The sequence below is a fragment of the Sander lucioperca genome, chromosome 7, assembly GCF_008315115.2.
Source record: "Sander lucioperca isolate FBNREF2018 chromosome 7, SLUC_FBN_1.2, whole genome shotgun sequence".
NCBI classification, from domain to species: Eukaryota; Metazoa; Chordata; class Actinopteri; order Perciformes; family Percidae; genus Sander; species Sander lucioperca.
In genome coordinates this window covers 1,041,057-1,068,245 of record NC_050179.1, presented here as the reverse complement: position 1 = coordinate 1,068,245, position 27,189 = coordinate 1,041,057, and the positions used below count along the sequence as shown (strand labels likewise).

General features: G+C 42.0%; 1 protein-coding gene across 4 annotated transcripts in view; it reads right to left on the bottom strand.

Moving 5' to 3' along the window:
* The window catches only part of tspan9a (tetraspanin 9a), a 177,632-nt gene that overhangs the window by 106,824 nt on the left and 43,619 nt on the right, over positions 1-27,189 (bottom strand). For 3 of the 4 annotated variants that reach the window (XM_036003784.1, XM_031282788.1, XM_036003783.1), the window contains one exon: positions 16,786-16,851. The exons of the other annotated variant lie outside the window; for it this stretch is intronic. The gene's annotated coding sequence lies outside the window, so the exon portion shown is untranslated. The remainder of the gene's footprint in view (positions 1-16,785; positions 16,852-27,189) is intronic. 4 annotated transcript variants of the gene reach the window in all.

Sequence of the window (27,189 nt, the reverse complement as noted above, 5' to 3'; positions counted from 1 at the left end):
AGGGGACTGAGTACCCAGGGCCCTCATGTGAGGAGGGCCTAAAAAGATGCTAGAATGAATAGCTGTGGATGCGGGGAGGGACCCGTAGAAAATGCCTTTCTATAGGGCCCAGAATGTTGTGCTACGCCCCTGATCCCCACAGAGAGAGAGAGCAAACTCCCATCTTGCATAGAAATAACACAAAAGGGTTAGAATAATTGTTATGTTGTAAAGAACTTATGATGCTCATTGCTTTTTAAACCACACACAAAAGCCTCCATTCTCCTTAGGAGGTGAAGGTCTTGCTGTGTTAAAACATTGATTCTTAAAACATCAGTTTCAGTCTAGATATCTCAACGGCACGGGAGACTAGAAGAGACGAGAACAAAGTGGCCTCAGACGTGCCGCAGACACAGAGCTGGTGCATATGTGGAAACCAGCTGGACACATCTGAGCCTTGCCACCAATGATCCCTAGCTGCTAAGTCAATCTAACAGTTAAACGCACTCTCTCCTCACTCTTAATAAAAGCACATATCCTCTGCTCAAACTATTCCCCCACCCTGCATCCAGAATGCGTTTTGCACGCGTCTGTGCATGTGCCCGACCCGTTTAAATTTAGCACAAATCAGTGCATACACAGGTGTGGCCGTCACTGTGTGTTAATATGTGCACGTATAAGAGGGCCTGGTAGAACGCTGTAACAGAGGAGACATGACTCTCATAAGATGTCTGGCTGTGCAGTGCAGAGACCACACCGAGCCTGGACCAAAGCCACTGAGCAGGTAGAGGACATTAATCACAGTTCAGTCAGGCCAGGGACGGACGTAGACAGACAGTCTCCGCCTGCTGTCACACAACCTACAACTCCCCTCATAACTGCCTCAACACACACACACACACACACACACACACACACACACACACACACACACATGGTACATTCACACACATATGATACTGTGGTCAACAAGGATCTAGCACGGTCCACTGGGCCTGAATAAAACAAAATGGTTTATGGGCCTAATGCAGACGTCAAGGGCATTGTAGTTTTGATTTACGGTGGCCCTGTGGCCCGATTGTGATGTATTGCAGAGGTGCGGCATTTTACATTGTGATGAATACTGTTGGTTGCGGGACCAGATCAATTCTGTAGACACTTTAGGGGGTGCTGTATGCCAGGTGCTCAGCCTCGAAGGTTGCCAAGGAGAATCCAAACCATTATTTATAGAAATACCAGGTATTTCTTTTCTTTCTTTTTTCTTTTCTTCAGCAAGCCACAAGCCAAACATTCAAACATCTTTCATAAAGGGCAAAGGGGGAAGAGGACATTTTTTTGTATTGTGGTGAAATATGAAGGAAGAAAATAATAAGTCCATCTGGAAGACAGGAATACATTATTTGAAAAAAGGTTGGGAGACGAACCAAAAAAAATCACAATGGATTTCGCAAGGCCAGCTGGGGTTTCAATTCCAATGAATGTGGCGGCTCATGGCAATATGGAGCATGCACACTCGAAACAAAAAAAAAGAAAGCCAAACCACTTGGTTGTCCCTCTACTGCCTCCTTTTCAATTCTCATCCTACTTTTATTCCTGCACTCTCCCTTGAACGTAAACAAATTTGTTGGTATGCATGATGCTTTGCCTGGGCACAGGAGGCAATGGAAGAACCTTGATGTGTTGTGCAACACAGAGATACAGCGGTGGATGCACATCATAAATCTAAATAACTAAACTCCTATTTTAGAAGGTATGTGTGCACAAGGAATGCTATACACATGACTGACACTGATTGTGCAGCACAGAAATCTGTTTACATAATATCATAAATCAAACACCACAGGTAAAGCGAGGCTGCCGCAAACTGTAAGCACCCACTTATTCTGATATATGTGCTTGGTAATGCATACTTGCCTATAGTCCGCTTATGTGGCAGAAGGCTTGTCGTTAGAAGGACATGATAACTGTGCTTCCAGTTTACTATCATAACATGTGGTAATCCTCTTGAGGCTGGGATAGTAGATGATCTCCAGACAAAGGGAGACTTGAAAGGGACAAGCAAAAGCCCACCGTACCTTACCCCCATCACTCCCTCGACACAGAAATAACACGACACACAAAACATTAATACACATGTACCTAAGCATGTGCATATACTGTAGCAGGTAATGTGGAGCGATCGGAGACACCAGTCCACCCTACCCCCAAGCATAATCTCCCTATTCATAAACAAACTGTGTAAATCCCTTGAGGTGCTAAAAGGGCCACCTAGGGGTGGGGCTTGGGAGATAGTTTCACTGGCCCGGTTCAGACCTGGCATTGACTTGCGTCTTGGGTAATCCAATCAAAAATACAGATGTGAATGCACCCAAGATGCATTAAGGAGGCATTGAGATCGGATTGTTCAGACCACATTCAGAGGTGGTCTGGGCCAGTGTGTACATGACATTCAAGGACCGCCTACTCAACTGACCTCCTCTGAGTAAGTGTTAGCCTCGTGAGACCGTCCTGATCTCGCGAGCTCCAGTTTTCCACTCGCAGATCAGTCTGGCATCTTGAGATAGAGAAAATTTGGAGCCGTTCGCCAAACGATCGACCAATCAGCGTTGGTTTTGAGGCGGGTTTAGGTGTGACGCAACGAGAAGCGACTGTTCAGTCTAAACAACATGGCGGCTTCCACGGATGAGATGAGCGTAGCTATCGCGCAAGTTTTATCCGAATTAGAAAGTATTCCTTCATTGAAAGAAGAGAAAAAAACGGCACTGGAGGCTTTTCTCGGAGGAAAAGATGTTTTGCTCTTCTCCCGACTGGTTTCGGCAAGAGTTTGATATATCAACTGGCTCCGCTAGTCGTGAAGAAAATGGGTGGTAACATAGGTGGTGATAGACAGATGGTTTATCCAATCAGCTAACCAGTATTTCCGCCTCTTCCCAAAAGTTCTCCAACGGAAAGTTCCCAGATGGATACGCCGAGCAAATGCGAAGCAATCCATCTGGCGGAGTCAGGTTAGGTTAAGTGTAGCATAGCGTTCCCAAATCAAGTAAGCTGGCTTTGTACACATCTTCTGGAATTTTTGAAAAGCCCATAGAGATTTATTACGAGTGTATCAAACATCTTGGCGATTTGGTTTGCCTGGAACACGCCAAGCTATGGGGGTGAATAATGCAGGAGACCGGAGTTGAAGTCCTGTCATGGGCTTGCAATTTACATTTTTATTCCTAACCACAATCTTTCCCAAACCAAGTGTGTTGTGCCTAACCCAGTGTGTTCACACATGTACATAATTCATTTGTGCAAATTTGCTAGCTGGACCATTTGTGCAGTCCATGTTGATTCGCCCCAAACAGCCAATGTACCAACTGTATAGACATTAGCTGTAAGCAAGCTAAAAATCATTGACTTGCATTATGCAATCAAACAGACTATTCTTGCATTCTGTCTGAACACACCTTAACCATATATTTTAACTTCCCCTCAGCCCATAATGTCAGTCAAGGTATGCAGAGTTTTCAGTATTGGATTGTAAATATAAAAGACATGGTGACCTAACACATACAGCAATCAGGTCAGCCTCCTTTTGTCATAGATTTTGCCTGTGAGGTGAGAGGTTGCTTCTGATCTCCTTTGATCCATGGCATTAGTGGCAATATCCAACAGCATCACTTAAAACGTCCCATCTGTCTGTCTACAATGTCTGTACACAGACCTCAGAGTATGATCTCTTCAAATATACCAGCCACCCCTCCCAACACACACACACACACACACACACACACACACACACACACACACACACAACCCAATTACAGATTAAAGCTGCCACAGACCTATATCACTACATAATCCTTTGTTTAAAAGAATTTCAGCATCTCAAATCACAACAGTCTCAATATTCTGTCCAGGATGACATTTCATGAAAAGAATCAAAGAGATTAGATTGGTTATTACTCATCACAGAATATTACATTTAGATACTGTATACAATGGTCATATAGTAAAGCTTGTGGCAGCAATAAGATAAAAATATAAATATGGTCTCTATTGTCAGAGGATCAGCGTGGAGAGGAGTGTACAATCATAGTGATGGTAAAAGGGACATGGAGTAAAGCAAATTACAGTAAACAGACATGAATCAGACCATTGTAGAGGGAAGCATGAATTAAGCTAAACAGATGAAAGATGAGAAGATTTGGAGTTGCTACACACACACACACACACACACACACACACACACACACACACACACACTAGGGCTTGACAGAGGGCACATCTACAGAAAAAATACACTGGAAATCCCACATTAATCCTTACTCACCCTTCCAGCCCTGCACATTAAACACCACTCTGCTACACACACACACACACACACACACACACACACACACACACACACACACACACACACACACAGTGACTCCATGGCGGCTGCCCAAACACCTCACCATGGCGACACAGAGATTTGTTTAGACACCATGCAGAATACAGGACCCCCCCTTCCCTCGCTCCTCTTACACACACACACACACACACACACACACACACACACACACACACACACACACACACACACACACACACACACACACACAACTGCACTTTGCTACATAACCACATAGTTTATCATTACAGTGTGAAAACAAGATTATCTCCACTGAGAGTTGAGAGCAAGATCAACACACAAGTGGACTACACGGGGAGAAAACTCATAGCTGGTGTTGCGGACAGGTTGCAGCCCAACAGAGAAGGAGTGCAGACTTTCATTCGGAGGATCACAGGATGATATTAGACAGTGTGTCTAATTAGATTACACTTTTAATCTTTCTTGAGATGCTACGTTTTGGAAAAGAGAAGTTGAATACATATTAAAATTCAAGATAAAAGAACTTCACTCTCAGTTCAAATCAACTTGTAATGTCTTTCAGCAAGTACTTTCTATTGTAATTTTCTCAATACTCAGACTGGTGTGCTTTATTCTGCCTCAAGACATGGCTGATTGATTCTGGAATTCCTCAAAAAGTAAAGCTGCATTTAAAACATTGGTCCCCAATTCCACCTATGTGCATATTTTTTAACAACAAAACATATAGTTAAACTAAATGTTAAAAAGAACATTTTCAAACTGAGGGATTTAAAGGTTATTCTAATCTTTTATTCTACATAGTACTATATCAAAGCATGTGTAGGGTTTCACAAAGTAAAGTTTAAAAGTCATGTTATAAGCTATATTGTGCTCAATATTCATGCATTTCTGTAACAATCACGATTAGTTTTGCTATCTTTGTTGATCCCTTAGCAGTTTTCTGAAGCTCTTACAAAAAGGCTCTTGCTCATCTCAGCCTGGTTTACAGTCGATACCTGCAAGAGATGTTTTTGATTCGGTAACCCTGTGTGTAAAATGGGTTATCTGCCTCAAAAGGTAGAACCCTTTTGTTATCAGTGTTTGCCTCACAAAACCACAGACTATGTTATTAGCAGAGAGATACAATACATTGTTTTATTCCAGCTAATTGATAGAGAATTAGCTAAAACATGTATGACTTGTAAATTGAAGTACAGGTGAAAGTATATACGCGTAAAAATACAGCCTACTTGCAAATATATACAGTCGTAATTGCATGTAGTGTTATTAAGAGGGGACATATACAGTGGGAGTGGATTGAGTTACAGTATACAGCCAAATATATTACTGGGTATGTACTCCATAAATCTTTTACATGAGAAAAAGAAAGCAATAACTCATAAGAAACACATTTTCCAAACATAACTGAAGCTAAATTGAACCTTATTGAGAGTTCATCCTAAATCCATTATTTCAAAAAAGAAATCCCACCTTCCAAATTGATACCCCAGCATTTGGTACAGGATGCTAGGCAACGTGAGTCATTCTTGCTGAAATTATCCACAGTGGTACATACTAGGCTTCTAATAATTCAGAGGTATTGAAAGGACTTCAGCTAGTGAGTTTTGCCTCGGAACAGAAGATAGAATTTAGGAATGGGGAATTCATTGTACGTCATGGCAACCTATTAAATGAAACTAAAGATTTCTAGATTTTCTTATTATTATTAGACTTTCTAGTTTATTAAAAATAACATGTTTGTGCTTAAACCTGAAATACAACTTTTAGCTGTTGTGTAAGTGACTTTTTGTGCCACTGTTTCAGGACAGCTTACTACCGTGACTTCCAATCAAATCTATATCAGTAGTTTTCCAGGTTGAGCACAAAAGGCACATGTGTCAGAGCAAAAACAGGTCATTCATCCATTAGCGGGGGATAAAAAGGTAACAAACAAAAACAATTGGGCCTCCGTCTATCCATTATCGGCACTCCCACTTCGCGAGTCTCAGCGGCTCCCACACTCCGAGGTTGGTGTCACGAAACGTTTGAACGGAAGCCACGCAGAGACCCATCAGCGTGGTAAATGTGTGGTGGGAACAGATTTTGAAGATTTAGGGTAATGGAATAATCACTGTGAAGGAGCACGGCGGAGTGGAGTCATGCAAGACTAGTTGTGGAGACCTTGGATTTCATCAATACAATCAGCGGTGTCTATCTCTTAGAAAAACAACACAGGGCTGTTTTGTCTTCCAGACAACTTAAAGTCAAACCTCATCTAAGTTCTGATTACAGTGGATAGATTTTATACCCGAGGCAAGTTAATGAAGACAAGAACGGCGAGGGAGCCTGAAAAAACAGAATATAGACAAAGATCAAAAAAGCAGAGTGACTAACGTCTTACAAAGAGAAGAAAAAAGCATTGAAATGAGCTCAATTCACATCCTTATCTTAGCAACAGATAATGTAACCTTTGAAGTCATTTTACAGTCATTATTAGCAGAGCTGCGATATGTTCCACACATGATGAGGGGTTATCATTTGGCCCTGGGGCTATGCCCATGTGTGTATACAGAGTATATATACGCTGCTGTTTATGTGTGTGTAATTTAGTTGATGTGTATCAGTGTTGTACGCTGTCTGAGTGGGATGTAATTGTGTTGTCACTGATGTGTTGAGAGAGCCGCTGCAAGAGACAGAGACACAAAGATACAGAGAGGAGTGGGGCTAAAGCATGTGGGTGGTCATGGAGGTAAAAAGGTCAGCGCAGTGTTGTGTTCACCCACGGGTTCTAAGAAAGTATCTGTTTGTCTCAATCAACAAAGACTGTGGAGGAGTGAATGGAGGGCAGCTTTACCACTCAAGAGACAGAGCGCAGCCACACTAATGTTCACACACGTACATGCACACACACTTTTTCCCCAACTCTTATTTCATGTTTTCACCATCTTTTTATCTTTCTTGCTTTCCACCTCCATGACTCCCTCACCCCCTCCGCTCTACTTTTCTGAGTAGGATTTGTGATCTAAGATCAGTGCGGCCGTAATGCTCTTCTCAGTAGACTGACAGATGATACAGGCTGCCCTTTGGGCTCCAGTCGGAATGGCTACAGATCAATACCCGAGCTGGCTGCCTGTCAGCATTCACACAAACATGCATGCTCGCACCTAGCACACACACACACCACCCACCCACCCATACCCACATCCACACACGCACACGCACGCACACGCACACGCACACACACACACACACACACACACACACACACACACACACAAGGCTAGCATCAAAGTTCATCTGAGCCGGCTGGCATTTACCGGAACAGGACCTGGATGTGTGCAACACGGCAGGAGGGGACATTCCCGGGATAGTTCCCAGCCTAGAAGAGCAGCGTGGTTGGAGGATGACAGAGCTGAGGAATTCCGCTCACAGAGGCTCCGCAGGCTGGTTAAATTAGGCAGTTTGGATGGACAGACTGGCTGGCTGACTGACTGAGCGGACAAAGCAACAGGTTGAAGAAATAATCAACAGGTCGAAGTGTCTGTGAGGTGTGTGTGTGTGTGGCCATTTAACCTTTGTGGGAGAATGTTTGTGTGGTCATTTGTGAGTGACGCCTTATTGTGCTCTGGTGCCGATTGTGGTTTTTGTGAGGCTCAATTAGCTGAGAATGTGCAGTGCAATGTTTCAGTGAGGAATCAAAACATACTACATGTAAAACATTTTAATCACACAGTATTCTTATGTATCCCAATTTAGGGCTGTGCCAGATATCAGTTTTTTGGGCTTCGACAATTCTGTGGGAAGTATTCGAATACAATCGAAACTTTGACATGCTCAGGGGTTGGGGCGGGGGGATAGATGGGAGACAGGAGACTGGAGACGGGGGATGCGGTCCATCAATCACAGACTTTTGCTGGCAGGTGAGCGAGGATTTAGTTTGGTTAACTTTAATTTAAGTTTAGTTAACTGCTGTCTGTCAGGCTGGTTTGACAGCAGCTGTGCACTCTGCTGCTCCTGACAGATGGTAGAGACGTTTACAGAAAACGGAGTCAGTTAGATAATCACATCAAATAAATTATAGTATATATATATATATATATATATATATATATATATATATATATATATATATATATAATATATTAGGGCTGGGCGATATGGAGAAAATCAAATATCACAATATTTTTGACCAAATACCTCGATATCGATACCGCAACGATATTGTAGTGTTGACTATTGGTGCTTTCACAAAATATTTACACAATGAGATTTTTGATAAATAATCATCAGTAATGTGGATTTAATGACTAAGTGGGTAAGTTACAACAGTCTGGTAAGTTCAGAAAATGACATCACTTTACTGTAATGCAGCCTTTAAAACCAGGAAAAGACAACACTTATGCCATATTACAATATCCAAAATCTAAGATGATATCTAGTCTTATATTTTGTTTATTTATTTATTTATTTGATTAGGACAATGCACATTAATGAACATTTATGTAAATGTGCCAGTGTTAGCCAGTCGGCTAATTTTCAACTGTAGTCCTAGTATGCATGTCTTTATGGTGGGAATAAATCGGAGGACCCAGAGGAAACCCACGCAAGCACGGGGAGAACATGCAAACTCCGCACAGAAAGGCCTGAGATTCAAACCCAGAACCTTCTTGCTGTGAGGCAGAAGTGCTAACCACTGAGCCACCGGGCTGCAATATCACAATATAGATATAATATAGAAATATTGCACAGCTATAATATCTATATATATTAGGGCTGTCAATCGAGTAAAAAAATTAATCGCATACATAATTAACGGTGCCTGAACCGATACTTTTTAAGAAAGTAAAAAAAGAAAAGAAAAAAAAAGGGTACTAAACAACAGTTGGTGACATTAAAGAACGGCTTGTTTATTGCTAAGGCCATATGGTCAAAATTAAATGATTTAATAATAATGTATAACAATAACTTATTTCACTAGTAAATTGCTGTTGAACGACAAAAACAACCACCAGGTGGGAAAAGGACATTTACAATAACTTAAAATGCACCACGAGGCTGTAGTTTACCAGTTTCATTGAATGCACCGTCTGTGTTGTTTTTCCGACGGCTAAAACACAGTCAAACTTTACACCGTTTAGCATTAGCTGTCAGCATTTTAACCGTTTTCAATCCAGCTACTAGCTAGCGGAAGGCTAACGTTAGCTGCTGTCGAGTATAGTGTTAACTAGCGTCACATGCAGCGGTGTTTGTGTTGCCTGTATCGTCTGTTTCAGTGCAGACATATCAGTGGCACCAGATTTCGGTAGCCAGGGTTGGCAGAAGAAGATTTTGTAAGTAAATGTTCCAATTAATGATCCAGCAGCACATTCTCGTCTTCCTCCTTCATTTTACAGTCCAATGGTGGCTAGAACGGCTGGAATGGATTAATCTGCATTATTTTTTTTAATGCGTTATTTTTTCTCAGATTAATTAATCGAAATTAACGCGTTATTTTGACAGCCCTAATATATATATACATATCTATATAAAAAAATAACTTGTAGATTTGTGATACACCAGTTTCCATTGGCATATCTGACTAACTCGACTTTTTGGATGTCATCTTTGCATATTTTGAAATTATTCCTGATGACTTTTAACCCTAACCCTCACATGGACAAACTTTCAGTTTCAGTGCTGTTAACGGTAGATAATAGCTCAGGCTAGACGCCGGGATTAAGTAAGGCAGGCCGTGACATGTTTTTCCGTCCATCTATCAATTTCAGTAGGCGGGACACCGCTGCACCTAGGCCTACACACACACACACACACACACACACCAAACTACGTCAGAGAATAATTAATTAAAATGAATTAAAGTTAATGCATACATAAGTAATATGGGATTACTACTCTTTATTGCATAGGCTATTCCTGATTTTTGCAGTAATGCATACAATAATAATACAAATGAAAAAAAAAAAAAACCTGAAGCATTCAAATACTGATTTGGACGTTGATTACCATGGCAACGATTGAAGATTTGAAGCATTCAGGTCAGCCCCGTTTTATAATACATCCATGGTCAGCCCTAGTATAATTGTGTATAACATTGGGTAATTTTATTTTTGTCAAAAAAGCTTGAAATCACACCACATACAGTATGTTCATTGATAACTAATTTAGTATGAGTTAACCTTTTTCATTTTTAGAGAATACGATTTGGGGATTTAATATCAATACTGACTGGACCTTTTTTGTGCAATACGGCTCTAATAAGCTCCTTAACATCAGGCTCCAACTCAGGCACAAATAGACAGAGTAATTACCTTCCTAGCTGGAGAAATTGGAAATCTCTCTACCTCCAAAACATCATTCTTGTGTGCTTTATTAGACAACTGCAATGATATGCAAATGTTGACAATATTAGGTGCAACCTTTAGAAAAGGTTGTTCATATTTATGTTTTTTTTTTAATTTATATTTATTCAGAAGAGCAAGTCATTATATTGCATGGTTACATATACATACAGCCCTACATATGCAAACAGTTGCACATACATACATAACGTTACATTATTTATTTTGACAATGAAGACCGTTGTGGAGGAACCAATTTCATGTCCAATGGAGGTCCTCAGAGACTCAAACTGAATCGCACATCTATTCCAAACATGCATTGCCTCGTTCTGCATCACTCCATCTTTGCAAACAGAACCAATGTGCATTGACCTATGCAAATAAATTGTGTCCAAGAGGGAGCCTGTATTGCCATCATTCCATTGTGTGTTGCGTGTTGTTGTGTGTCACTGTCTGATCTTTGCTACATAAATAAAAATGAGCAATGTTTAAATAATGCAAACACATATTTGACACTCAGAATTACACCCCACACTCAATCTTGCCACATCCCTCTTTGAAGCAGACGGTAATTTATTGTCTCCCACCACCATAGCAGAGTCAATCAATAGCCAATTAAAGACAGGCATATAAGGTCTCCGGTGGCCGTCAGTGCATGTGGTGCTGTTTGGCCGGGGAAATAAATATGTAAATGGTTCACTGGCAGAAAAGCATAAGTCAGTATCTTTCAGCGAGCACAACAGGAGGGATATCAATAACACTCCCCACACATATACACATCCAACACCTCCCTGTACTGTGTTGCAAGGCCACTAGTGGTCAGAGAGGCCCAAAGGGGCTGTTACCCCCAGGCTGAAGGCTTGTGAAACGTCCTTGTGCGTGTCCTTGTCCGTCAATATAACTGAATGATATATGGGTTGAAGGGCTGAAACACATACAGTGAAGAACATATACAGTCAGGCCCAGAAATATTTGGACAGTGACACAAGTTATGTTATTTTAGCTGTTTACCAAAACATATTCAATATACAGTTATATAATCAATATGGGCTTTAAAGTGCAGACTCTCAGCTTTAATTTGAGGGTATTCACATCCAAATTGGAGGAAGGGCTAGGAATTACAGCTCTTTAACATGTAGCCGCCTCTTTTTCAAGAGACCAAAGGCAATTGGACAATTGACTCAAAATACACTGCAAAAGCAACCCAGGAGTTTTATAAGGCAAAGAAGTGGAATATTCTGCAATGGCCGAGTCAATCACCAGATCTCAACCCGATCGAGCATGCATTTCACTTGCTTAAGACAAAACTTAAGGCAGAAAGACCCAAACACAAGCAACAACTGAAGACAGCTGCATTAAAGGCCTGGCAAAGCATCACAAAGGAGGAAACCCAGCGTTTGGTGATGTCCATGGGTTCCAGATTTCAAAATTAAAACCTGAAAGGCTACACTTCAATTGCATCTCAGTTATTTCATATTAAATCCAATGTGGTGGCATGCAGAGTCCAAATCCTGAAAATCGTGTCACTGTCCAAATATTTCTGGGCCTGACTGTATGCGATGCTTTTGGATGTAAAGCAACATCTACCCTGCTGAACAACCCTGTTTCCAAATGACCTCAAAAGCCTCATTGTCCCTCTCTTTCTCTCGCAGTCTTTTTCTGCTGCACAGAAACTCTCTAAAACCTTCCATGGTGAGAAAAAGGGACAAGCAGAATACAGCTGGTTCCAGAGATGTAGTTATAGATTCAATCACTGACAATCCAAAAGAGATTTGAAAAAAAATCCACAGTAGGATGCTGGAGCAGCAAGGGACAGCACACAAACAATAGTCTCCCCGCAGACAACATTGCAAAACACGGAGGACATTGAGGCTATTATGTGTTTTTGCATTATCTTGTGTTGCTATGTAGATGATGTATACGATTTGATATGCAAACATAGGCTGGAAGAGCTGCTTCAATTAAGTACAAATGATCATAAAAATAATTATTTGTTAATCCTTTATTCACAATAGAAATCTTAGTTAAAGCTTAGAATAAAATGGAATTGGCATTATCACATTCCCATATTTTAGCAATTTAATAGACTCATTTAGCCTAATTACAAGTATTTGATCTGAGACCAAAGGGTGTCTGTAATCTGCTGCCAATGCTTAATTAAAGCAGGAAATCAATAACAAGATGGCACGATTAACAGGATGTTGATCCTTCAAGGAGAAATTCACTTTATCATGACAAAGGATTTACTGAAATTAAGGCTACTTAAAACCATGCACTGAGCAGTTGGGACATTGAGCAGAGGAATATAACTGTGTACATTTACTTAATTTTGCTGAAAAATAAATGAGCAGAGGAGTGAGCAAAGGAGTTTAAATGGCCCTCTCGCTCCCACTGCCTTTCTCTTTATACATCTATGGCCTTTCCCCTGTCCTGTGCACAAGCAACAACGGAATAGTGTTGTGTGGCTCGGTATGAGGCATGACAGTGTACGAACAGCCAATTTTCTTTTAAGATGAAATTCAAACGTGGTGTCAGGATTAAGCTATGAGCAAGGCTAATTTATGCAGTATAAAGCTCCAGGCTAAAGCGAGATTTATACTTTTCAGCGTGTCTTACTTTCTAAGAGGGTCTGGTTCGGTCCGCGTGACGTAAATGTCGTCATCAGCCCATGTCTGCGAGAGTGCGGGCTGACGTCTGCACAGCCCAAATAAAGTGGCAGCGCCTAAGCAAGCTTGCCTAATGCGCATGCTCCAGCTGTTCCACATGCCGGCCCACTTGGTAGCTTATGCACTAGTATGCACCTCTAGCTGGTTTGCCAAGAAGAAGAAGAAGAAGAAGAAAACAAAATGGATGCTTGTTTTGAAGAGAGGTTGTGTAGGGAAATCAGCCGTTAGCCACATTTATATAATTCATCTTTAAAGGAATACAAAGACCAGTAACTGCAACCAAATGGAATACCAACCCTACTTTCGTTCCCGTTGCCTGCAGATTCTGCATTCATATGCAGATATCTGTTTTTAAAGATTAGCCTAAACATTGACAGTTCAATTGTATGTAAAAATGTATCTGACGATCAATCAATTATTAATCGAATACAAAGGAAGAAAAGCGTAATTTTTTTATTTATTTTGAATTTTTATCTATATATTTTATTTAACTGTTTACAGTTACATGCCAGTGAAACATCTAACTATTTGATCAGATATTGCTAAAGTTTCTATTGTGAAGAAATAAAGGATTCACTCTGACTAATGGCATGAAAATTCCATAAATATGATGCCATGCACCATAACAAAGACCCAACTAATGGATAATGAAATTTCTTGGCATCCATTTATATAATCGATTAAATTGATTAGTTAGTGTAGCCCTAGGTAATAGTCAGGGCTTAATTTGAGCCGGAACACGCCGGAACATGTTCCGGCACCTCCGACGTTGGATCCGGAACCTTTTTTATTGGATCCGGCACCTCCTGTGTCACTATGAAAAATGAATCGCCTAAATGAAAAAAATAAATTACTGTTTGTGTAGTGTTCAATGTTGTTATCTGTCTTGTTAGTCTTTATTCCCCATTAAAGTTCCACAAAAATCTTGTGTTTGCATTTTCGATGCGTTTTGAGGTGAATTTTCAGGGTAAGACAGAGAGGGACGGAGGGATGGGGGATCGGCACTTTAAGTGACACATGCACTTGTGCTTGTTGAGATTGCTGTTAGCCTCGTTTCACTCAGGGGAATAATGACAAAAAGACAACAAAGTTTGCTTAACTTTTTCAAAAACGCTGGCCAGCCGGATCCCAAACAAGCAAAAATTGTTTCCGCCTATCAAGAATGTAGAGACCACGGTGGACACAGCAGTAGTACGTCTACCATTAATGCTGCTAATGCACCTGTCGTTAGCAGGGATGATGATGATGACCCACACGGGGAAGGAGATGAAGATGACGACGAGGCGGCTGATCGGGACGGATGCTCAGTTTACAGAGAAAAGAAAAAAAGTTATCCCTGGCTTACAATGGACAAAACTGGACTGAGCTGTGCCATTTGTAAAAAAGTGGGATGTACACACAGCGTTGTTTAGGTTTTTTTAGTCAGAGAATGCTACGTAGGGAGCGTAAATTTTATTTTTTTTTGTTCCGTTACCTCCAACCCTTTACAAATTAAGCACTGGTAATAGTGTTAAATAATATCTGGTTTACAATCACTTCAAATGGTAACATTTGGAACATGACAGTTGGAGTACTTGAGTTTATCTTATAGGGCTGTGGGAATACTTCTGATAAATAAAAACTACTGGAAACTAAGTAAAGAATCTTTCTTCCACAACTAGGACCAAACTGTCATTGGTCAGGAAGATCCAACAAGGTCCTGTTACTTATGAAGAGGAGGTACTTGAGGTGGGACTAAATTTAGTTTTATAACTACATACTGATCTCTCTGGTAATAGAAACTCCTCCAGAAACAGTGAAACATGGTTTGAGGGTGCAACACAACACACAGAGAAGCATTATACTGGAAAATAGCTGTCTCTCAAACACATGCATACTGTAAAGCCTTGCGGGAAGACTTCAAGGTTTTGTGTGTTGCACATCGTGCTCTGAGAGCACGATGTGCAACACACAAAACCTTGACCCCTTCAATCCAAACCCCCTGTGAATAATCTCCTGCCGTGGAACTTTACACCTCGATACAGGGCCTCTTGAACACTCATCCCCTGGCGTGAATAGCATTGCAGCCTCTCTCACTCTCTGCCCATCTCTGTGCCTCTCTCGCTCTACATTCCTCCTTCCACCAGCTCTGCCACCACAGGCGCCGTCGGACAGCCTGACAGTTCAGCCCTGCTTTGATCTCAAGGCACAGGTTATCTGTTGCCTGGCTAATTTTAGTTAGCCCCTTTAAGCTTTGCTTCTCTTCAAAGAGCAGGTACCATGCAGCAGGGCGTTCTGAGTAGTATCAGTGTGGCACCTGCACTTTGAGGGAGAGGGATTCACCCTCAAGTCTATGAGGGTCTACTGTAATCTGGACAAGATTGTCCGCCGTGCAACATCTGTCAGGGCCATCCCAGGCGCAACAGTGTGCCGAATTTAAAGAAATGTTTGAATTAGGGCTGTCAAAATAACGCAGATTAATCCATTCCATATTGAACTTTGACCCAGAGCCGTTCTAGCCACCATTCGACTGTAAAATGAAGAAAGGAGACGAGAATGCGCTGCCTGGATCATTGATTGGAACATTTACTTATAAAAATCTTCTTCCTGAATAGGGTTGGGTACCGAAATCCGGTGCTAATACGGCACCAGTGCCTTAATGACCGGTATCTACCAGACTGAATAGCAACGCAGATTTCGGCGCCTCATTTCGGTGCAACTGATATGTCTGCGCTTCTCTCGGATTCTCTTAAACAGACGATACAGGCAACAGAAACATCGCTGCACGTGATGCTAGTTAACACTATACTCAACAGCAGCTAACGTTAGCCTACCGTTAGCTAGTAGCTGGATTAAACACGGTTACAATGCTGACAACTAACGTTAACGGTGTAAAGTGTGACTGTATTTCACTGTAGAGGATTCAACACCGGGATGTAGCTAACAATCTGCAGCTGCCGTTGTCAGAAAAACACAGACGGTGCGTTCAATGAAACTGGTAACCTACAGCCTCGTGGTGCATTCAAGTTGTTGTTAAATGCCCTTTTCCCATCTGGTAGTTGTTTTTCTCATTCAACAGCAATTTACTAGTGAAATAAGTTATTGTTATAGTTATTACATTATTATTAAATCATTTCATTTTGACCATATGGCATTAGCAATAAACAAGCCTTCTTTAATGTTGCCGACTGTTGTTTAGTACCCTTCTTTCTTTCTTTAAAAGTATTGGTTAAGGCACCGGGCAAAAATTATGTATGCGATTAATTTAGATTAATTAATCACAGAGTAATCACAGCCCTAGTTTCAATGTGTGCTGAAGTGCTTTTCCATCCGAGGGGCCTTCTTGAATAAACGAGCAATACACATGAGTTGTTTGAGTAGGAATGCTATCAAATCCTGTTAATTAGTTTAATTTTGCTGCAATGTTAACAGATTGTCATAGCAGATGGAGGAGGGGCGTGGCAGGTGAAAGCAGAAATCTTACCTTTTTTAGGAGGAAGAGAAGTGGGAGGAGCGACTGTCTGCACTTTAAACTGGGAAGGTCAAAAGTCTGTAAAAGCAAACAGTGAGTCAGTCAGTTTCTGGTCTTATCACTGGAAATATTTTTTATGTTCATTTTGTTTTATTTATTTACAGCTTAATTTATTTCATCAGTCAACTGGTGAGCATTCCCCTACCAGCTGATATTCCCTGCCTCCATTACCCCCACTCCCATCAATTATAATGTCCCAGGAAAAAAAACACACGAGCACGGGGCAACATGTCGAGGTGAAAGGGCATTGTCTTGAAAGCAAATGCGCCTGTCCGTTTCGCACCTATGTAGCAGGGCACACACAATTCTCTTTCTTTACCTTTCGATGCCATCTTTGTCAAACACAATACTGAGATCAAACACACGCTGGGGTACAAAAACACACACAGAGCTGCAAAGCCAAGGAAAGCTACAGAGAATATCAAAGCGCTGGGCTTGCTCTCCAGCATGACTGATGATTCTCCAGGAGCGCCAGGAGTAGAAGGTGTCTGCAGGCTGATTTAGCGCCTCAATCTTGTACAAGAGGGGTCACTTTTCTCCCCACAGGAAGACTTACGAGGGCACAGCCGCTGCTTTCATTTCCATTTTATTGTGAGAAATGGTGGCTAAAGATTCCCTCTATCTGTTGCAGAAGCTCTTGGATAAGCTCACAGAAGGGCAATGCCAAAGGGGCTATTTCTGTATGGAAATGTCATGTTTTCCACAAGGATAGCGGTGGTAGTTTGATGTTTTCAATTCCCAGCAATCTTTTGAAGGTTTATCTTTCTGAGATTTAACAATCTGAAACGCAAGTATCAAATGTCAAACGCAAGTAGCTTTGTGGGTGGATCTCCGGCGCTGTTGCTATTATACCGGCGGGATAAATGACTCTTGTGCCCGACACAAATCTAAAATGGGTTGGTCTGAAGTAGCTACATTACTCATAGGTGTGGTTTGGGCGTAACGTGCAATAAACCAATCAGAGCGTTATCTCACATTCCCTTTAAAAGCAGGCGCGCTTGTTCCATGGCGGATTGCTATTAAAATGGCGGATTTGCTAGGCGCACGCTCTTAATACATCCATGGGCGCACGCCAGGAGCGGTTTACAGCCGAGGAGACCGACGTTTGCTATTGATTTTTCTTTTTGACAAAATGTAAATAAAGAAATGTCACAAAAAACATACTTTCTGATGTTTTGGGCTCACTCTCACTGAATCACGAGGTTATGAATGCATGGTGATATTTTTGCAATGTAGTCTAAGCTTAGAGCGGGATTAGCTCACTATAGACGATGCAGCTCTTCTGTCTCTCCTCTCCCGTGCTGCTGCTGGGGCATTTGGGTTAAGTGGCATCGGCACATGCAGTTCAACATCACATCTCCTTAAGTCCTCTAATATTTCCTCATTTATGTCATCAACACATCCATGATTCATGGAAATGTTGTGTAAAACAAGGTCATATTTTTCCTTGTATTTATGTATGGTTTGCAAAAATGGGAACTGCTGGGTCCGTGAGATGAGAGAAGCAAAGTGTATGCGCGGTGTGCACACTCTACATTACGGCCAAGCATGCGCCCTTAAAATAGCATCTGAATAACGTGCCACTGACTTTAGACTAGGTTTTTCCTGGTCTGTGGCGAAATTTTTTCTGAAACTGCAAAATAGCACTAGGGAACACGCCTCCTCTTTTTGCTGAACCGCCCCTGGGAGCGCAAGTTCATTTCCTAATATACCGACGTGAGTCTGTGGAGGGAAAAGTCCACTGTGCGTCGGGTGCAAAATAGGAATGATACATGCGTCGGTGTACAAAGTCAATTGCGCTGGGTGCAAGATAGGGCCCGAAGTGTTCATACGTACGCAGGAGGTTCGGGATGGAGTACATTGCAAAGACAATGTCTATTCAAGCACAACGTCTGAGAGTTCTGAGCTTGATTGATAGGAGCAATGAGTTCATACATTGTATCCTACTATCACCTTACTATGCTTGTCAGAATTGTCTTACTTTTGGATTTCCCCCAATCTTTTCACAACCTCTTCTCATTACAAACACATTTATTGTATGAAGGCGGCGAAAAGACTAAATCAATTGGCTTCGGGGTTTTCAATTTCTATCAAAAGATAAAACATCAAAAGACCTAAGGTCAGGTGGAGAGTGAAAAGCACTGTGTGGCTGGGTGGGCAGGCACAACAGGAGAGAGGAACTGAAAGAATGTAAGTAGTGAGAGGAGAATGAGCACACTGTTTGAGTGCGAGTGTGGAAGGAGGTGAGGACTGACAGATAATAGGGAAACAAAGATAACAAGAGGAAGAGAGGAAGAAACAGAGTGATCAATAGAGCGAGCCAACACACCAACCGCAGTACGGAACGAACACAACCAAAGAGTGACACAGCAGGCAAAAACAAGACAGTTTGTTCCTCCCATTAGCGGGCACAATTAATTAGGGCTCCATTGGCGCACTGTGTAACAAGACAAATATAATTAGGTTACATCATTATTCCTCATCATTACGAGATCGGCTCCTTCCTGTTCCCTTGGGGACTGTGGACAGCCCTTCTGGACAGCCAACTCTAAACAGTGGCCATGGAAAAAGATGGCTGTCAGCATTCATTTAGCACAACGCTCGCACAACATTTCCACAGTAAGTCACGCTCCGGAGATGGACGTTGGTTTCTGGTCATCAGGCATCATACAGCAGAGTTAGTAATGTTCCTATAGCTATAAACAGACTGTAATTTGGCTTGAGATGTGATCACTCACTCCCTACGAGCTATATTTACCATCTGTGGCCCTTTACCCTGTTTGTGTGTGTATACAGCATTTGGAGCATGTGTGTATGAGTAAATGTGTGCCTCCGTGACATCCTGCAGCAACCATGATGATAGCTAGTTATCTTGAGAGACATACATGGTATTCTGTTTTACACTGTGGACACAGGGAGTCTTCTCGCAGCTTTGTGGGTGTTTGCACGGCAGCATTAAAACACAATTCCTCAAGATCCGACAAGAGAAGTAAGATGGCCATGGCATTCCAGCACACACAGTCCTCTTTCTCGAGACGAATCAAGAATGTACAAAATTGAATTTAACACTGAGAGGAACACTTTAGGCTCTCAAGGTGTAATTTTTTATTTATTTTGTTTTAACAGACTGGAAGTACACTATGTGGCCTTGCATTGACAGCCGCAAAAACAAATAACCTTGTTTTAATAAGGAAGCAAGGGGAGAGGCGTTGAAAAGTCGCTGTTGTGCTGTGTGCTGTGTGCGGTAATGGTGTATCATTTGTCTCATGGGAGAGAGCAGAGCCCTGCAGCTGTGGCGTATACAGACCTCACGCAGCTGTGAATAAGGCAGTGTCGGCCAGCGCTGGCACACATCGGGAAGTCAGCTGAGAACGACTGGCTTTCCTCTGAGGAAGACAAGTGTTCAGGAAATGCAGTGCTGCCGCCGGACAAACCTTGAGGTAAAACTTATTATAAACAATGGCTCTGGATATTGATAGCGTTCAAGATGAAAATGTTAGTATAAACGGTATCTATTAAAAGATTTTATACAGTCATAAAAAGGTACTGGCTGACAATAGCACTGCAGGCTATGCTGCACACTAGCCTCATTAGATTCATTTCAGTCATTTTTTAGGCAGGGATGCTACAACTCCAGTTACGAAGCATTTACTGAAATTAGTGTGAAGCAGGCTGTTTTGGCTTTTTTGTGAGCTTTGTGCCTCCATGAATCAAGCCAACCTAGGTTTAACACCCTGCAAGGATTATCAACATGCTGCAAAAAGCGTGCCATCCATTCCTCAATCTGCTTTTCTTGCATAAATTGGGAGACTACAATGCTTAATCTCTTTTCCCTGTGCAGTTTGGGTAAGTGACAGCGAAATTGAAATGACAGCACATTCGGGTAAAATGAAGGTACCACTTCTTACGGAGATTACAGGGTATTGATTGTTCCTTGGCTAAGCCTCGAGGTTCCAACCATTGCAACACAGCCCTGCATGCGCGGATGTGTGTGTGAAGGTAGGTGCAAGAAATCTACTGTGTACTGCAGTTGCCATACTGCTGACTCTGCTGTGTTAACACAGCCGTAAGGGTAAACCAGAAGACCATCATCTGTAAAAATGATTCTGTATACTTTCCCCCTCCTTCCCATTATTTCCATCTCTCTCCCTCCCTTCTCTCTTTTCCTCCATAGGGTGTTTGTCCACTTCTTTCATACTGTATGAAAGAAGTGGACTTAGCCACCGTGACGCCACCCATTGGTTTGTACGAAATTTACTTACTGGAAAAAATGAACAGCCGACTCCCTAAAGTGCCTTTTTAGTACAACCAAACGCTGAACATTTTTAGGCGACCAAAATGTTACTATGGACTATATATTTTCTGGACTATACTTTTTCACAGCAGACATTTTGACTTGTCATAGTAGGAAAAGCACAGCTGAAATTGATAACCTTAAAGATGGCTCAATTCCATCAAGTGTCCCAGTAAGCTGTTTCAGTGAGTCAGCATGCACAATACCAGGGCCTCTCCTAAGTGGAATGCAGCCATCATTAATGGTTTTGAATACACCTGTGCTTTTCCTACTATGACAACATGTCTGCTGTGAAAAAGGTCTATTAACTTTGCTGAACTGAAAGCACGCTGTGAGAGGGTCACACCCAAAAACAAGTTCACGGCTATTTAAATGTGCACATTTAAATAGCCATGTAGCCATGTGTCATGGATACGCATTGCTAAGCCTCTATCCTGATTGACAGGTCGCCATGGTAGTGACTTGTCAATCACAAGGTAGTCACGCCCTAAGGCATCCTCTGCTTTATTGACTAGTTATACTTAAATACCATAATTACTACCATTTTCATAATTTACTAAATGATCATCATGCTGTATTGAAGAAGACTGGACACTAGCGATTGAGACAATCAACTCATTATGAAAATGTTTACTGAGGTAATAAAAAGTTTAGTAAAAGTGAGAAGTAGGCTCATTTTCCCATAGACTTCTATACAATCAGACTTCTTTTTACAACCAGTGTAGTCGCCCCCTGTTGGCCATTAGAAAGAATACAGGTTTAGGGCACCTTCGCATTTGCTTCACTTTTCAGACACGGAGGCTATGTCCACTTCTATTATACAGTCTATGGTTTGAAGCCAAAAGATGTCCCTTCATCTGCAAGCAGCGGCTGCTCAGATCCATCTCTTCACCATAATTCACTTCCTGTGTCCTCTCCTTTGCCCATGACAAAGTTTCTCAGACCAAAGCTTCCCCACAGTATATGCTGTCCTGGCTTAATCCCGCTCTACAGCACTGAAGGGGAGAAAACTCCAATTTCCAAATCCACAACAGCTGCACTGGTAAAATCAGGACTCTCAGTCCCTTGTCTCTTTGCATTGCCGTCGTGCCTCGGTCTCACCCGGTTTTGCTTCTCCACGCCATTGCTCACAGTGGGATGGGGCATGAAGGGCATGACGCCTCGGCTCAGGAATGCTGGAAAGGAGCCAAAACAGATCCCCTTGCATGGACCGTGGATGCTTGAGAAAACACGCACCCCCATCCAACACACACACACACGGCTATGTGTAAATGTAAAACGGAAAACAGGGTCTTGAGCTGAAGCAGCCAGTTTAACTTTCGCTATACTTTTCTTTACTCTACTGTCCGTCCAGCCCTGTATGGAAACCACACGAATCCCATCATGAAATCTGCATGACTAAGGAGCAGGTACTTAACAGAGTGAATTGCTGTGTAATTCAAGACAGTGGGCGGCTTGGCCAAGCTCTGATTGCAGACTCATGTGTGTGGAAGTCAAGTTGGGGGGGGGAGTGGCTCGGGGCCTGGCAGTAAGCCAAACTGTGTGGCATTGCTGAGTGATGAGATACATGCCTGGAGGTTCCTGCAGAAGCTGAATCATACGAGTCGGGACAGAATTCAATGAACAGCTTTAACCATGCAATTACTTCATACATGGAGAGTGAAGAAAGCTGTCAGCGTAGCTACAGTACAGAGCACATCTTCAATTGCAAAGAGAACAGAGAGCAAATAGAGTTTGGGCTGTCAATGGGCTGTGATTCTAATAATGGACTAGTTTCTATTGAGCTTGCTGGTACATCTTCAAATTCACATTCTCCGTTTTCCCATATGAAGAAAGCAATCATCGACTTCAACTGTGCATTATTTTACTTTGAGTCACAATGTATCACCTCTTCTTTGACGACCAATTTAGATGAAAATAGCTGCTTCAACACGTTCATGCCTTGTTTAATGTGATGTTGCCTAGATCACTGCAAAGGGACACACTTACACTATAGCCGCTGTTCGGCCAAAACCTTGTATGTCCAAAACCGTTGCTTTTCAAGCAATGAAAAAAGATTAATTTGAAAACATTTTATTGAGCTATTTACCTCAGACAAAATTAGATGGAATTGCCTTGTCACAAAACCCACCGATTGAGGATTGGGTCAATAGCATTGATTTATTTAAAAAAAATAATGTGACTTTATATGGAGATACAAGGTTTCTGCTCGACAGCGACGATATGCAGTTGCTGTTAGAAAGGGGTCAGGGGTCAGCTGCGGGCCAAGGTTCATGGTGTGCTGGTGAGGAAGAATTATGGCAGCTCTGCTCCATCTCATCAGCCCGACTGTCAACTCCACAACATCATTTATCTGTGAAAGCCTCGCAGTTGAACACACAACGCCATTGGTGGGCAAATCATCAGTACGGCTGCGCCACCACTTACACTTCAAAGTGACGACTGTAGAATAGGCCACAAACTGAGCTGACATGAAGTATGGGCCAACGCCAAACATGATAGCTGGCCAGAGTAATATTATTAAGGTCAGCCTTTTTCTGTATGTGAGGTGTGTGTGTGTGTGTGTGTGTGTGTGTGTGTGTGTGTGTGTGTGTGTGTGTGTGTGTGTGTGTGTGTGTGTGTGTCATTGCATAATCAATGTGGGCTCCTTCAAACAGCCAAGAACTGGAGATGGATGAAGCCAGACTAAAATTAAAACGAGCCAATTAAAAACTCCTCGTCCAATAAGACTCCCACAAAAAAGGCACAAGACACAAACATGACAGGGAATAAAATGTATACATCAGAGATTTGGTTAAAACCATTTCACAGCTACATTCTCCTTGTAAGGGAACAATATTCTTTTTGTTTATAAGTGAACACTTGCCCTTCAAAACTGTCTTTAAGTTTAGCTTTCCAGTAGGATATGTGGTGCCCGTGGAACAGATCTCATTGGAAAACATGTGGCACAGAGAGAGCAACATTTGAAAAAGAGGGAGGTACTGTATAAAGAGCCCTCAGGCAGGCTTGTTGTGATTATCGACGATTAGTCCCTCATTGGGCGAAGAAAGGAAAACTAATCTCCAAACATTAAAACTGGCCTGTACACCCTGCAGCAAGGTTCTGCTTTGTCATCAAGACGGCAAGAGCTGCTTAAGTGCTAAATGCTTTCCAATCTCCCTATTTTTGACACTTATTGGATATCCAATACAATTGCCCTGCAACAATACTGCCTTCTGAAGCTTACCGTTGTATAATTGTGATAATACGATGTCAGAGATAATGTTCATCTTGTAGTTTGTGGTTTTGTTATGTGTCTCCACCTTTGAGGGAGGAGTAACATATAAAAGGTACAGGTTTGGCCCCTACATATCTCAGGGTCAGTGTCTTCTGCTGTAAACTCTGAAAACTGTTATAGGTACTGTGTGTTTACAATAAAATATTTTAGTTTTCTTCCTCCCTTTTTCTTAATTCTCCATGGTCTCAGTGTCTGAGATGAGTTGTGTGTGTGCGCGCGTGCGCGTGCGTGCGTGCGTGTGTGTGTGTGTGTGAGGTAAATAAACAGATGGACTCAGAAGACGAATGCAGAATGCAAAATAAATTCCGAATGAAGCACCAAAAAAAGATTCAGAGTTATGAGTGTAACAGAACAAGTCATTATATCAATAGAAATATACTGTTTAATGAGATAATTTCCAAATACATGAATCCAATTCTCTGGAGTCATTTGTATGGAACCCATGCACGCTGTACATGGCAAATATATACGCCATATGTTAATTCCACATGCATCATGATTCATCAATTACGCGTTATCAGATGAATACAACAACTATGTATTATCATTGCAGACCTGTGCTTTAACAGCAAGCCTGCAGACTTCCAATGTTTAACTGTAACCATTCATCCATGTTAGCTTGTCTACAGCTGCATAATCCAAACCCTCTGTTTTCTTTTACCGCCAGCCCATTGTCAGGTTTTCTGTGTTAAATGCCAGTTTATCCTACGCAATGTTAGCTGGCACGGCTGATACTTTGCTTTTATTTGCACATACACTACCGGTCAAAAGTTTGGGGTCACTTAGAAATTTCCATTCCACTCCATTATAGACAGAATACCAGCTGAGATCAGCTGCATTGTTTTTTTTAACCAGGGCAGCAGTTTTTAGATTACATTATGTGCTTACATAATTGCAAAAGGGTTCTCCAATGTTTTCTCAGTTAGCCTTTTAAAATGATATCAGATTAGTAAACAGAATGTGTCTTTGGAACATTGGATGAATGGTTGCTGATAATGGGCAATGTAAATATTGCATTAAAGATCAGCCACTTCTTTCTACAACAGTCGAGAACCCTTTTGCAATTATGTAAGCACATAATGTAATCTGAAAACTGCTGCCCTAATTAAGAAAACAATGCAACTGATCTCAGCTGGTATTCTGTCTGTAATGGAGTGGAATGGAAATTTCTAAGTGACCCCAAACGTTTGACCAGTAGTGTAATAAATGCCAAATGTGAAGGACCAAACATTCAGTCCTATAATAAACCTTAAAGCATTCACTCCCCAGCCTCTTGTCCCATTCAGCAACTGCATCAATGGTTGCAATGTTAGTTCCATGTTTCCCTGCAGCTAAAGCACCTAATCAGATGCAAAGGGAAACATTTGGACTACTCTTGTTTGCTTGCAGTGATGAAGGTAGGTCAAAAACACATTTTATTTACACATTTTATTTACAAAAAGTGTGAAGAAGATTCCTGACACATGATCCTCACACCCAAATGCATATAGAGATTGAGGGCTACAGATCTCCTGCTACACAATGCTACACATCCCAAGGTGCTCAACCTTCCCCCGCGGCCCTGCTTCAACATATTATCTCAGTTTTCCACTTTGCACCCCCCCTCCCCCATACCACTGTCCCCCTGTGGCCCTGGCCAACCGTGACTTTAATGTACAAGAGAAGGTTTAGAGTCTCAGGGGAGTCATGAGAGCAGATTATCACCTCAGCCAGTACATACAGCAGCCATCATGTACAATCATCACCAGGGGATTGGACTGGGTCCAGGTCTGATGTCCCTGGTGTGTGTGTGTGTGTGTGTGTGTGTGTGTGTGTGTTGCTTGCCTACGTGTCTAGGTTGCCCACATGGATACGGTTTGCCTGTGTTCATCGCAGAAGCCATGCCAAGTTGGCCCAGCAGGCTCTAGCTGTTGGTCCTCTGTCCTCGTCCTAGAGGAATTTCCTTCCTGATCCAGCGTGCAATCAGAGTCCTCTGCAGTATCCACTTTGTCAGAATTCTTCCGTCTCCCCCAAACGCACACAGACATGCTACAGCATCTGTTAGGATGCACTCATGCCAGTGAGAGGTGCAGCTGTGCACCCATCAACCCAGAAACACATTTTTGGAAACACACTCACCAGAGATCACTGCGCACGGGGGATTGGGAAGTGAGCAAGTGTTCCAATGCTACTGGGGTGAGCTGTCACCACCCATGACCTAACAAAATCCAGCTCATCATTGACAAAGGCATCTAATCACCAGTTGGCAAAGTTCACAGTCTTCTGTTCTGCTCAGCTCAGGAGTTCAAAGGCTGCCTGAGATTCCAAAAGAATCTGAGATATTTGAGGTATGATTGATTTGACTCAGATAGGAAATGTTATACTTTTGAATGAGCCTATTCACTTACTGATTTAGTTTTTTTATCAAAAGCATAACCATTTTAATGTGAAACCAAAAGACAAGAAAAAGCATATTGTTCCTCCCTTTGCTGAACATGCAAAGCCTCAACCCCTGTGCCCTTCCTCCCCTGACAGGGCGACAGAGTAAGTGGAAGACACATGAACAGATTCTGGATGAATGACTGAGAGATAAAATACATCAGTGTGATATGAGATGTGGTATTAGTGGCTCATATCCTCCATGCTAATATCCAGAGAGTCAGTCTCCTCTAAGTAATGCCATACTGGATTTATAGCTGATAAAACCTCCATTATTTCATTACTCTCCCAGCGTTTTAAATGAAGGAAATAGACAAGCTGGTGGTACAGTCTTAGAGAATTAAAGCGGGGGCCGAATGAACAGGGA